This window comes from Xenopus tropicalis, chromosome 2 (assembly GCF_000004195.4).
Source record: "Xenopus tropicalis strain Nigerian chromosome 2, UCB_Xtro_10.0, whole genome shotgun sequence".
Lineage (NCBI taxonomy): Eukaryota > Metazoa > Chordata > Amphibia > Anura > Pipidae > Xenopus > Xenopus tropicalis.
The window spans coordinates 58220597-58234782 of NC_030678.2; the positions used below are offsets into that span (position 1 = coordinate 58220597).

Below are 14186 nucleotides of genomic sequence, written 5' to 3' on the forward strand. Positions count from 1 at the left end.
TTCTGGGGTGAGCATACTTTTTACTAGCTTTATCCCACATATAATGATGTAAATGTGTTGATTTTGCAGAAGCTGAAATGACAGAAATGACAGTATATATGGGGGTATGTTCACATTGGGGCCCCTACATGCCACATACTTGGGTAAACCTATACATATTGGGCATCAAACTGTTCAGTGGACCCCTGGTGTTCAAATTCAGGGTGTTTTATCTTGGTACCTAATGCTATGTGGGAGATAAGATGCTTCAAATTGGAAGCTTTGAGGGGATTTTTGGAAATGTCATCAAAATTGCTAACTTTAGAAAAGCTGTGCGGCTTGGTACTTTGGAGTAGAAAGACATGGGTACCCATTTTAGATTCGGGGGAATGTGTACTTTCCAAAAATATATGACTTTCTGGGGTGAGCGTACTTTTTACTAGCTTCATCCCACATATAATGATGTAAATGTGTTGATTTTGCAGAAGCTGAAATGACAGAAATGACAGTTCATATGGGGTATGTTCACATTGGGGCCCCTACATGCCACATACTTAGGTAAACCTATACATATTGGGCATCAAACTGTTCAGTGGACCCCAGGCATTCATATTTAGGGTGTTTTATTTGGTTACTTTATGACCTGTAGGAGATAAGATACTATAGACTAGAAGCTTTGAAGCGATTTTTAAAAAAAATCACAAATTTTGATAAAAACCAATAACTTTAGGAAAGCATTGAGACTTGATAGTTTGGAGTAGACAGACAGTTGTGCCTATTCTGTATTCCCCAGAATCTGTTCTTTCCAAAAATGTACAATTTTCTGGGATAAACCTTCTGTTAGTGGAATTTTGGCCTTGAAATCCAAAGTATGCAGTTTTTTTGGAGCAGTGCTTTGGGAATTTGGTAGTGTACTGCTGGGAGTTTTTGACCTATACAAGTGAGAAATCTCCATAAAACTATATATATTTGGTATTGGCACGTTCAGGAGACATGGGACTTTCCAAATCAGTTGTATATTCGTGCATAAAATAATTTTTGTTTCTAGTATGTGTGATTATATTATGGAAAATTTGATTTTTTTTGCATTTTTAGACATTTAGAAGCCTATATCTTGTTACAGAATTGGAATTACACAAAAATTCTACCATATTTTGAAAGCTTAGGTTGTTCTGAAAAAAACGATATATTGTTTTCCTTGGTAAACTAAAAGTCCCCCCGAGGAAAGGCCCCTAAAGTGAAACAGTGCAAAATGTTCAAAAACTGTCTGGCAATACAAGTTCCGCTTTGACCAAAATGGCTGGCAGTAAAAGGGTTAAACTTAAGTTACCTTATTTGGAAATTTGGGCAAAGTAAATAATACCCAAAGGCATTGGCTCTAATGTTATGCCCTGACTAGTAAATGTATCTGTGATTTAGTTGCTAAGGGCTCCTGGAACAAACAAAAGCTACCCCTATTACTACAGAACTAGGAAGGAGAAAATGATTATTGTACACAATTCCACTCAGAACACAAAAACTTATTTAAAATCCCCTAAGACAATTATCAGGTAAAGAAACAAAATTGAGTTTAACCCTTTAAGTGCCACGGATTGTATATTCTACAATGTGCAGCATGTCTAGGTGCAAAAGCACAGCAGCGGATTTTATATCCACAAATGAAATTTTCCCCATGAAAAGTCAGAACAGTTGAGCTAGTTTAACCTGTTTTGCACAGAAGGATCACAGTAATTTCTACACAATGGTCTAAGAAACTTGTTGATAAGAGAAATATGTCAACTATTATCCACTGATGCACGCAACCTTCTTTCTTTTTCAAAATGTACATTCCTCAGCACATTTGACATTTTCCAGTAGCTGACCCTGGAAGTTAGTAACAGTGTCCATGCCAGTGACATAAAACATACTATATATTATATATATATATATATATATATATATATATATATATATATATATATATATATATATATATATATATATATATAAAATAAAAGGCACATGCAGACACCATAGATGGAAATAAATAAATAAATTAGGGAGAATGTAATAGTTACATAGTTACATAGTTACATAGGGTTGAAAAAAGACCAGTGTCCATCAAGTTCAACCCATCCAAGTAAACCCAGCACACCTAACCCACAACTTCCAATCTATACACTCACATACATAAACTATAAATACAACCACTAGTACTAACTGTAGATATTAGTATCACAATAGCCTTGGATATTCTGATTGATCAAGAACTCATCCAGGCCCCTCTTAAAGGCATTAAAATATATATATATATATATATATATATATATATAAGACACAAAGGTGCAGAAACCTACAGCAACCAATAGGACCAAATTTTTGTTTTAAACAGACGACCAGTAAATACTACTTGCTGATTGGTTGCTGCAGCTGACTAGAACTGTAGAAAACTTTGCACCTTTTAGTACATAAGCATACCTCCCAACCGTCCCACTTTTATAGCACTGCCCGCTGTCCCGGATTCATTGTTAGATGTCCCGCTTCTCAGCATTGCCATTTAATTGATTGCTGTGCCTGCTCTGCTCCGGGGAATAAAGCCCGCCCCCTTAACTCTTGAATCTCCCCTGCTACCTCAAGCTCACAGGTTTACCTTGATGTTTAATTGTCATGGGAGGAGCATTTGTGACAGGCAAGGGTCAACTATCTGCATTGGCATGCATTCCTCTCCTTGCTCCTGCTCACCGGGTCAGGGGCTGGGAGTGCGCTCTGTCTTTTATCAGGCAGAAGAGGCTGCTGCCTTTATTTGTGTGCTGGACAGTTTCACCTTGTCCTCCCCTAACATATATCTCTCCCTGGGTATCTCTGGCAGAGCACAGCATGCAGGAAAAGACAGAGGTATCGCTGATCTGTTCATAAAATATAGCAGACATTTAAAAGGGGCCCTTATAAGGTTTGGGAACCTTAGGCTGGCCTTGTTAATATGGCTAGAAATTCTAGTGGTACATTAATATTGTTTTGCTTTCAACTGATTAAGAATGGAAGGAAATAACATAGATTTATGTACCACTGGAATTGGCCCTGTTTATAACTTTGGAAAATGCACAGAACTGTTGGCATGTCTAAAGCTGATATGCCCTTTATCAGTTTCATTTAGTAATTTTACTGGCATGTCTGGGGTTAATATGCCCTATCAATTTAATGTAGTCATACTGGCACGTTTGAAGTTAATATGTCCTTTATTATTTTTATTTAGTGATTATACTGGCACATCTGGGGCATGTAAAGTGGGTGTGGCATGGTCACAAAGCAGGCATGGCCAAAATAATTTGCCGCACTATCCGCGTCACATATTATTGTCCCTCTTTCTCTTAATGAAATGTTGGGAGGTTTGCATAAGCCCATAAAAATTATGTTATAGAAGTGAGTAGCCAGAAAGAAAATATCTCACATTTCAGCCCAGAAAATAACACACCAAAATTATAACTGCCCAATCGAAAAGATATGTCCCAAATCAAAAAGTTCAAGCAGTGCTGGATTTCTTATGGGGCAAATTAAGTAGTATATATAATCTGGTTCCTGTGCAGGGGTAAATATTATCTATCAGACAATTCAGCATTATATTGTGGTATATTAGAAAATTATGTAAATTTGGAAAGCAGGCAATAGGAAATCCATATGTGTAGTTTCTAGCCGTCAAAATTATATTTCGCTGGCACTATAAACACCTGTAAATTTAAGCAAACTCAGCAGCAACCAGATATGGCAGTCTGTGTGAAAGGATGCGGAGAAAGAGGCGCACTTATGTAGATATGGTGGTCAAGAAAAGTAGCTGTGAAGTTCCTAAAGATGGTAGCAAATGCAATCTCATAAGTGTTTTGCACAGTTGGAATAAAAAACAATCAAAAACAATCACACAAACAAGCCACTCACATTCTCATAGCTGCCAGGTCACTCTTAGCAGCAAACTAAAAAAGGGGGGGTGCATTGTGGGAATACAGACACTAATAACAAATGTCGGATCATATCGATGGAATTAAACAGAGACAGCTCCCTAGAGGGAAGCTATCAAGGGGAGTTGGAGTCATTCCCTTGAACCCATTACCTGAAAAACTTATCAGGGGAACATGTTATCCTCACCTAATGATCTAATTGTTATTGCCCCAATTCTTGCTCGATCCTTTTTGCACTGAAACCTTGTCCTCACCCTTATTTTTTCTTAGTAGTCCTTTCTTGTTTACCATATGATCATGTTTATCTTTACTCATGATATAAATGAACCATGTATCACAAGATCACCATCATGCAAAATTGTTGTAACACTATGATGCTCATCCATGGCAGTATGCTGGAAGATTGCACTTATTTTTTTTCTTTTTGTGATATAAAACCAACAAAAATTGCAAGTTTTAATAAAAATTAAGCTGTATGTTGGCAAGTTGATCTTATAACAAAAAGTCCTTCTACAGTAAACTGATATTTAAATGACCATCCATATAATATGTTTCATACTGCTGAGATAATCATTATACATATGTCACACATAATGGTGGCAAAGGTCATTTTGAAAGTAGAGCACTGACCAACTATTGTCACCCAGAAATTAAGATAGAGTATCTACTGTAGATGAACTTGGATTAGGGGCTGCAATGTCATTAACAGTAAGATAAAGCATATATTTATCACTTCTATTTAATAGCATCAATAAAGTATACCAACAAACCTGCTAGTAGCTATCAATCAAAAGGGACATCAAACAGAATCTGGGTGCATATTGTTCTGCCCCAAACAATGCCTCAGCCCTAGGCAATGACTCCCAGTCCTGTTTCCTGCTCTGGCTGCTTCTGAGGATTTCAGGCATGAGTTCTATGCTTTTCAATTGTGGGGTGCAAATTACTGACACTGGGTGACTTGGCTGGTACTGCAGGTGACTTTTGGGTTTAAATTGTGTGACTCCCAAACTTCTGGGTGAGTTGACATGTCTCCCTCAATGAAATGATTCCAGGATTGATTTATTATTACCAAATATTGATCTATGGATTCATCCCTCATTTAATGTGTTTAAAAAAGAGATATGCAAATATTAATACTGTTATGCGTTTTTTTACTATTCAGCTGCCTACAAACCTGCTCCCCAGCTGCTGTCATTGAACAAAGATACAATCTAGGAATTACTGATAGATAGGTCAAACAGTGCAGCTCAAGAAAATGTTAATTTTAATAGCCGTTAAGAGAAAACAAAGCTTCTAATTACATCTTGCTATTAACTAGGTCAGTGACCTTGTAGTAATCACTAAGCTCTAAATCTGCATATGTATTTGGACTGTTAAACTGAACTAATCTTACTAAAATTACCAAATTACCTTGTGGAAGTCAAGGTGCATCTCTCCCCGCCTGCTGCCCGCTCTTGAGTACAAGCAGTGGTGGATCAGGCTGTGGAGGGGTTCATTTATGCTGTCATTGCTTGCGGTAGGAATGCTTGTTGGAAGGTGGAAGCTAAGCCCCAGTTTTGGCACATAGGTGTCAAAAGGTGGATGGTAACCCCCTCGGACAAGGGTCCCAGGAGAGTAGTGGATTCTGGTTGCCTGCTCTCACTTGCCCGCCTGAAGCTGCTGTGGAAGGTGGCCGGCATGGCAGGCAGCCATGGTTGGTGGTTGGAGTGGGCAAGCATTCCAATGGGCATTATATGGATGGTTATTGTTATTGGTAAAATGTTGATCATTTTATAAATTACTTTTGTATTAGTCTATTTACATATTTTCCATTTAATAAAGCTGTGGCCTGTTATATCCCATCCTGGACATCATTATTGTCTCTGAGGTACCGGGGATGAGGGTAGGAGCTAAGGTAAGGAAGCCCGCGTAAGTAATACTGCACTGTCAGTAAGGGAATTAGAGCCACTCTACCTGTCAGCTTGCATTTATTATGCTAAACATTGATACCCACCATTTTAACTGGGCCAAAGTCTATAGTCTGAACAGCCTTTAAAGCAAATCATAAATATGGTGTTTTGGCACCGTAAGCATAACAGCAATTGTTTCAGGCAATTCTTTATCAGAGATTATTTCTATGGAATTTTAGGAGGAAACTGCATGTGTACCACTGTTTCACTTTAGCTATAATGGGAATGAATTTGCAACATTACAGAGAATACAGGTATGGGATCCGTTATCTGGAAACCCGATATCCAGAAAGCTCCGAATTACGGAAAGCTTGTCTCCCATAGACCCAATTTTAATCAAATAATTCAGATTTTTGAAATTGATTTCCTTTTTCTCTGTAAAAATAAAACAGTGCTTTGTATTTGATCCCAACTAAGATATAATTAATCCTTACTAGATGTAAAATAATCCTATTGGGTTTAATTAATGTTTTATTGATTTCTTAGTAGACTTAAGGTATGATGTTCCAAATTACAGAAAGACTCCTACATATAAAATACAAATATAGAGAAAAGGCAGTCAGTTATAAGTGAGTTAAAACTATGTACCAGTTTTGCCCCCCCCATACACCGTGCCCCCAATGGCCCAATAGACAGTACCCCCATACAGAAAGCCCCCATAGACAGTACCCCCATACACAGTGCCCCCCATAGAAGGCGCCCCCATAGACAGTACCCCCCATAGAAAGCACCCCCAATTGACCCCATAGACAGTACCCCCCATACACAGTGCCCCCAATAGCCCCTATAGACAATGTCCCCATAGTAAGTGCCCCCATAGACAATGCCCCCATAGACAGTAGCCCCATAAACAGTAGCCCCCCCCTTACACAGTAACCCCTGCCGTACTCAGCCGCTCCTTCTTCTGCGGCTCTGCTCCTTATGCGGCAGCGACAGGCCCCATACGTATGAGGTCAAACGTACCACAGGGCGCAACCTTATAAAAGGGCCTGTCGCCGCCGCACAAGTTGGACAGCAGCAGAAGAAGCCGGCGTCGCGGGTACAGCCAGCACATCCCGCTGTGCTTGATAGTTCAATGAATGTCCCGGAAATGCAGGACATTCATTGAACTATCCGGGACAGCGGGATGCGCTATAAAAACCGGGACTGTCCCGCGGAAAGCGGGATAGTTGGGGGGTATGTATATGCACATGACTATATATGCACAAGGCCAACAGTAACTTTTAAATATATATATATATATATATGAACTTAATCCACAAGGAATTAAGAAATGCAAAGATAAGTCAAAGAAAACACCCACATTATACAATGGTTAGCCTCCTTATATACACAGTATAATAAGGAAAGTCTGGCCACAATATCAGCAGTTCCCAGTATGTGGGGATGGCCCCTAGAGCAGTAGCAGGGGTGGAGTGCTGGGTAAACACAATTTGTAGCAAGATTTGGGGGAAATGATAATTTACTCTTCTAAATACCCCTGAAACCTAATTAGGATTAGCATCAGGGTGAAAATGTATTTGCTGTCCTAGATACTCTTGGAATTTTAGGCTGAATAACTAATTACATCATAACATCATTGTTTTCTCTTAATCTTTAACCATACTATTAGAGAGCAGTGTAACTTGGTGGCGCAAGGCCCCCATTCAAAATGTTCTACGGGGGCCCAACACAAACAGCCCCCCCCACCGGTTCGCTTGTGCTGCACCTCTGAAGTTGCATTGCGCCATGCCGCTATTTAAAAAACAAAAGGTAGGAGAGGGGCCGTAGAGGAGGGACTGCAATACAGCAGACCCTGTTGCTCGGGCCACTGCTGTATAGGTAGTTTCGCCACTGCTATGAGAGCAGGTACAATAGTTTGTGGTTAGAAACATATTATAAACAACAGTTAGAAACCATTGTACTTGCTAGTTGGACCGCACTATTTTGCAGTGGGTTCCATACCCCCTTGGAAAAAGCTTTAAAAGATCTTACTTTTTAATACTATATGACCAGTAACAGAACCATTGGCTTTGAAAAAAACATACAAATAACAAATTAGTGCAATGTCACGTAGAAAAGGCTTACCTTAACGTAACTAATTCACTTGTTCTAAACAGGCACGAGAAAGCATTTCCTTGTGCTTCACCAAAGCTTGTTATTATCCATATGAAACAGACATAGCAGATTTACAATGAGCCATACAGTAAAACTTGAAAAACCAGCTAATCTTGTCAGAAATACTTGAGGACCATACGCACACCCAGCAGGACTATGTTTGCTGGTTAATATCAGAAGCAAGAAGGTACCGCCCTTGTACTGCCTTTTACTTTGCAAGGTGACGTCAGTAAAACTCGCAAGGAAGTAAATTTCCCTTTCTATGGGATACCACAATTGTGTAACCTTTCTGAAAGGATTAAAGCACCAATGATTTTGCACTGGCATAAGTAACAAATACATGCAGTAATTGTTTATATGTGATTCACCTTCAGATTAACTCTTACTATGTTAAAAAATGGCCTATTCTTAGCAACTTTTCAATTGGTCTTCATTTTTTTATTTGCTATAGTTTTTTAATTATTTTCCTTCCACTTCTGACTCTTTCCAGCTTTCAAATGGGGGTCACTGACCCCAGCAGCCAGAAAATGAATGCTCTGTAAGGCTACCATTTTATTGTTATTGTTGCTTTTTATTACTTCACTTTCTATTTAGGCCCACCTCTATTCATATTCCCATCTGTTTTTCAAACCACTGCCTAGTTGCTAGGTTAAATTGGACCCTAGCAACCAGATAGCTGCTGAATTTCCAAACTGGAGAGTTGCTGCACAAAAAGCTAAACAATTCTAGAAGGCCAAAAATATAAAACACGAGGACCATTTCAATCTATTTTAAAATAGCATTCTCTACATCAGTGATTCCCAACCAATGGTTCATGAGCAACATGTTGCTCCCCAACCCCTTGGATTTGCTCCCAGTGGCCTTAAGCAGGTGCTTATTTTTGAATTTCTGGATTGGAGGCAAATTTTGGTTGCATAAAAGCCAGTTGTACTGCCAAACAGAACCTCATGTAGGCTGCCAGTCCACATAGGAGCTACCAAATAGCCAATCACAGCCCTTATTTGGCATCCTAATTTTTCATGCTTTTTGTTGCTCCCCAGTTCTTTTTACACTTGAGTGTGGCTCACGGGTAAAAAAGGTTGGGGATCACTACATCATACTAAAAGTAAATTTAAAGGTGAACAACTCCTTTAAATAACATTTACTGATACTAAGACACATAGGGGCCGATTCACTAAAGGTCGATCACGCTTATCGCATGCTTTTTTGTGTCATATCGCATGCGCAAAAAACGCACTTTTGCAAAGCGTTATTGATATCGCATTGCGTTAATTAGCGAATAGAAATAGTACTAACGCCTGATTCACAAACACGTATGAAGCGTTAAACGCGCAAAATATCGCTTTAATCTGTGAGAATATTATATTATATATAGTCACATGACTCAATACTAAATTTGAAATGAAGTACAACATAATGAGGTTCAGTACATCTGGATCAAATCTAAAATGTAAGTTTTTTCTGGAGTTTTCTGAATCCAGCCTGTTTATTTGTTATAGTTCTGTGGACTGTGGAGACTTATTCCCTCCCTGACACTATAGTTAACTGAACCTAGCAAGAAAAACTCGGACACATAAGTGGGGTGCAGGTCGGCCACAGCTTTATTAGAAAAAACACTTCCTCCTTAGTCCTTGCCATCTATTTTCCACATGTACCAAAACATCTTAATGAACTAATAGCTGTGTTATATAACTGAATGCCGGCCACTGCGAACGCAGCGGGCATGTAACAGACAACTGTAACACCTATTTGGCTATAAAATGGCCAACCCAGGCTAGTAGCGTGCTGTAGAGCATGTGTTACATGCGACCTTAATGCACAGGAGTGGGCCTCCGCTACGTGGGAGGTATATAATGGAGCTGAGGGGTTGTTGAACTACAACTAGCTGAAGTAGTGTGGTGCAATAGAGATAAATGGACGCCAGAGGATTCTTATGAATGAACTGGATAGTACTTTATTTGTCCAAGACAATGGTAATCAGGGTATTTCAATACTCACTTAATAGATGTTACACAGTATGCAGTTATACAATTGATGTAATTCGGATAAATAGCAGAAATATGATGCTCCCCTGTGTATCCCTTCTCATCAAGAGGATTGGGCAGGTAGAACAACAACAGAGTGATAGGTAGGAAAGCTCACCGGCATAGTCCCATGCTCTTTTGGAGGTTAGGGCAAGGCATATTTGCTAACCTATTTCCCTAGCACTTCTGTGTCCCTAATCTAAAGCCAGTAATGCCTGTTAGGAAGACTACTCCTTTGCTATTATCCTGGATGGAGCAACTGGCTGCTCTTTCTGTATAATTCTGTCTGAACTCACCACTTCTAGAGGGTGCTATGAAATATGCTGCTATACTGTCTTTTCCTCATTCACGGGGCCCTGTCCCCGACTTAATTTGGATGGATAGTGGCTTACTGGGCCGGATCTGAACCCAGGCTCGATGGAGCTCTGCTTCAGGTAGCAGATCAGCAGCCAAAGAGGAAAACACTTCCTTGTGCAAGACACTATATAGCCTGCACAAGGGGAGTGGTTAAATGAGCTAAACCTGTAAGGGATAGCTTAAGAAACTGTAACCTGAGTATAGAGGGGTCTGCCCTATAACAGTACAGATAAGGAAAAATAGGGAAGTAAAGCCAGTTAGGACCACCCTTAGGTGTCCATATCCCACAAGGCCACCCACTGGTTTGCCTGTCTAAAGGGGAGCCCAGTCTAAGGGGCCCAAAGGGATCCCTACAATTGTTAAAGGGTACTTTGCTGTGCTGGTGGTGTGGACAAATATGAAGAGCACTGAAAAGAATAGAGAAAGCATTGAGGGACTGGAGAGCTGGCAATATGCTAATGACCCCCGGGGCGCGTAAAGGGTTAACTCACCCGATCCCTCTTGCTGCGCAGAGCAGCGAATTAGAGAAGGTGCCCTCCTGTTTCCTGCCCCTGCCTCTTCAGCCGCGCTCTCCGGCGCTGCGCTCCTGCTCCTAACACGGACCGGAGCTGCATCTCCCTCCCACCCTGTTTTATGAACTCATATGTGTTGCATAAACCATTCTTTCTTTATACCTGTTGCGAAAATTGTCACAGCATATGTCGGGTGATAGTCCTTGGCCATTTAATTTCTGGTGTTAATTGTTGTGTAGGGACCCATAGGGTTAAGCTCCCTATGTGTGTACTCTTTCCTGGTCAAAAGAGAATTTCCTATGTAATTCAGCAGTAACCACTAGGTGGTGTGCTGCAATATAAAAGGGGATGACACACACACACATTGAGGTCTTTCATCAGATCAGATAATTCAGTCAGCCCTGTTATAGTCACTCTAGGAGGATTTAGTAAGGGCAGTCTAAGGAGATAAGTGAGGTTATTACCTCCCGGCATTACTGGCTGTAGTTCAGGTATATTCAGTGGCTAGCTCAGGTGGTAGCCATTTCTAGGAAAGGGGCAACACTGCTGTTGTCCAGAAAAGACAACCCCAACTTGTTTTTCATTCCTCACAACTTAATTGCTCCATTACTTTTTAAGTGCACAAAATGACACTACATACTAAAGATGAGATCTTACCTGGGATCTATAAAAAGGCAAAATTTGGAATTCATACATTGAGCATACTTCAGATTACATACTGCCTTGATTTTCAAAAAAATTTTTTTTTACATAGCCCACATGAGTGTTCTGCATACATTTCTAACTCTGCAAACACAGGGACAAGTACGACTACTATTTAGAATTACAGTAAATATGTATCCAATGTTCCCTCAAATTTCTATGTGATCCCCTTTCTGCTCATTTAAAAAGCACTCGCCTACCCACTTGCTATCCTTTTCTCGCACACCATCACTCCATTCGTAGCTGTGGTATATTGTGGGAAATATATGCCCTCGGAATAATCCATTCATGGATTTAGAATATACCTGTTCTCAGAAACCAAGGTCAACACTGTTGGATGCACAGTGGTTTTCAAGCCTTGTCCTTTTGGCAAGACAATCATAGTAACCAGTTTTCAGAATTCCCCTAAAGTAAAGATACCGCACATATTGATTTAAAAGTAGAGTAGGCTTCATATATGCATACAATTTAGACATTTAGGGGTTAACCCCTAAAATGAAGTAACAATTGGTCAGGAACCCCTTAGCTATAAGCAATAAGCTATCAGCCATGCTGCTATAGAAAAAACAAGTTTATACCTCAAATTAGATCCCAGTTAAACAGGTAAGGGCAGAAAAAAAAGACCAACTCAACTGAATGGTTGTCACCTGTCTAGTTTTAAATGCTACAATTCAGTTTTTACATGGGATGTCTGGTTCAAAACAAAACCATTACAAAAACAATGCTGATTGAAAGCCTGAAATTCTGAAATTCACCAATCCTGTACTCCAGTTGGGGGGAAACAATAGTATTTAAAAAAAAAATAAAGCCCTGCTAGGAGGAATGCACATTATGAATGAGTCTCCCCTACTTGCTCATTATGCACATGCACCTAATGTAAGAGCAGTGGATGTGATTCACTCTCCTACATCACATGCATGTACATAATGAACACTCGTGTGAGTGTCACAACATGGCTGCCCACACAAGGGGCTATTTTTTTTTAAAAACTATTGTTCCCCCCAACCAGAGTGCAGGCTCTTTTAGCCCACTCCTCTTGTGGGGGAAACAATTTGAGGGTGATAGGTGCACTTTAAAGCTCTGCTCACAATGAATGCAATTTTTTTTCCTTCAGAGCTTAGGTTACAAGAACACTGTTAAGTTTAATATACCGTACTAATACTCTTGAAACAAACTAGACAGACTAATAAAAAGTCAAACTACTGCTGACACTATCTACGTTGGTTTCAATCTGCAGACAGGATATTTTTCTCCATATCTGGCTAGTGGGGTTTTTAAAGGTTATATTAGCATGTGTGTCTGAAATGTGCAATTTAACTCCAATTGTTGAAGCTACTGTACTTTTCCTAAGTCACAATCCTATCAAAACCAACTGAGAATGTAAAACATACTCCCTGTCTATCCCACCACCAAGCACACATTAAAAAATACTGGGCCCTCATAGTGATAAAATCACTACTTGCAATTACAACTACATGTGACTATGTTTGCCATCTTTTGTTTATGCTTTGTGATGATAAACCAAAATAATAAATGATATATAGTCAAAACAAATATTGGTTATTTGAAGATTAATTATAGTCTATAAAGACACAAATGTGAATCCTGCAACATTTTTGTAGTTTTGAAATGTGTATCTGAGAAATGTTACACTTGTGATTAAAACCTGACCTTTGCAAATAAGCATGAGCAAACAAAAACTATTCGCCAAGAGGCATTTGGGACCATGTTCCAGAAACCATTGAAAGACAATAATTGAAAAGCGCATATTAGGGTTCTGAATTGTTTCTAGAAATATATTTTGAACTATCATTTTTATTTTATAACCTACCAACTCTTCAATGAGATTACTCCTCTTTTCTCTGATATCCTTGCTTATAACAACATTCATAAATACTGGGCATAACCACCATTTATTTTTTTCCTGCTGGGGCTGGGTTGGTAATCTAGAACGTTGGTACTAATTTGTGTTTTAATAAATAAGACATTTTATGTTCAGTTAAAAATCACCCACCCCTTTCTGATTTGTGATGCAAACATGTCCCACAATAACCCAGAACACTGCAATAAAATAAAAGTATAGAGATATGATACTGTTCTTATCACATAAGAAAATAATTGTGATAACAATAGCAAAATATTATCCATAGACCCCCAGTGTAACTCAAGAGTTAAATAATGCCCTTTTATCATTTAATGCTCACAGACATGCTTAAAGATGACCAAAACCTGTTATAAATGCACAGTGCCTTAAATGCTGGGGGCAAGCCACTTAATTGGTGTATCAATTTGTGTACCACCTAAGGCAGAATCAGATTTCAAAGATGTAAAATAAAGTGTACAGTAAGTTAATTATACCTAAAAAGCAAAATCACTTTCTTACATCAGCACTACAATTGCAGGTATTTTTCCCTTAATTGAAAATTCTGTGAATGATGCTTCATATAAAAGTTATTACAGTTAAAAGTATTGATTGTGCTGACGTGCTTTGTTGCTTCTCCACTGTTTCGTCAAGATAAATCCAAGTGCAACAGAATGGTGCCAGCAGCAATGGTTCGAAAACTGATTTTTGAATGAAACAACTTTTTAATAATAGCAGCAATATTACAATCTGTAACAGCGTAACAACTACTGTAC

General features: G+C 39.2%; 1 protein-coding gene across 5 annotated transcripts in view; it reads right to left on the bottom strand.

The window, feature by feature from the left end:
• sytl5 (synaptotagmin like 5) overlaps positions 1-14186 on the bottom strand; it is a 75620-nt gene that overhangs the window by 52129 nt on the left and 9305 nt on the right. Inside the window, exon 1 of one of the 5 annotated variants that reach the window (XM_012957617.3) lies at positions 7925-8107. The exons of 2 other annotated variants lie outside the window; for them this stretch is intronic. The gene's annotated coding sequence lies outside the window, so the exon portion shown is untranslated. Of the gene's footprint in view, positions 1-7924; positions 8108-14186 lie in introns of those variants that run through there. 2 more of the 5 variants (XM_012957618.3, XM_002932801.4) reach the window with 2 other exon arrangements.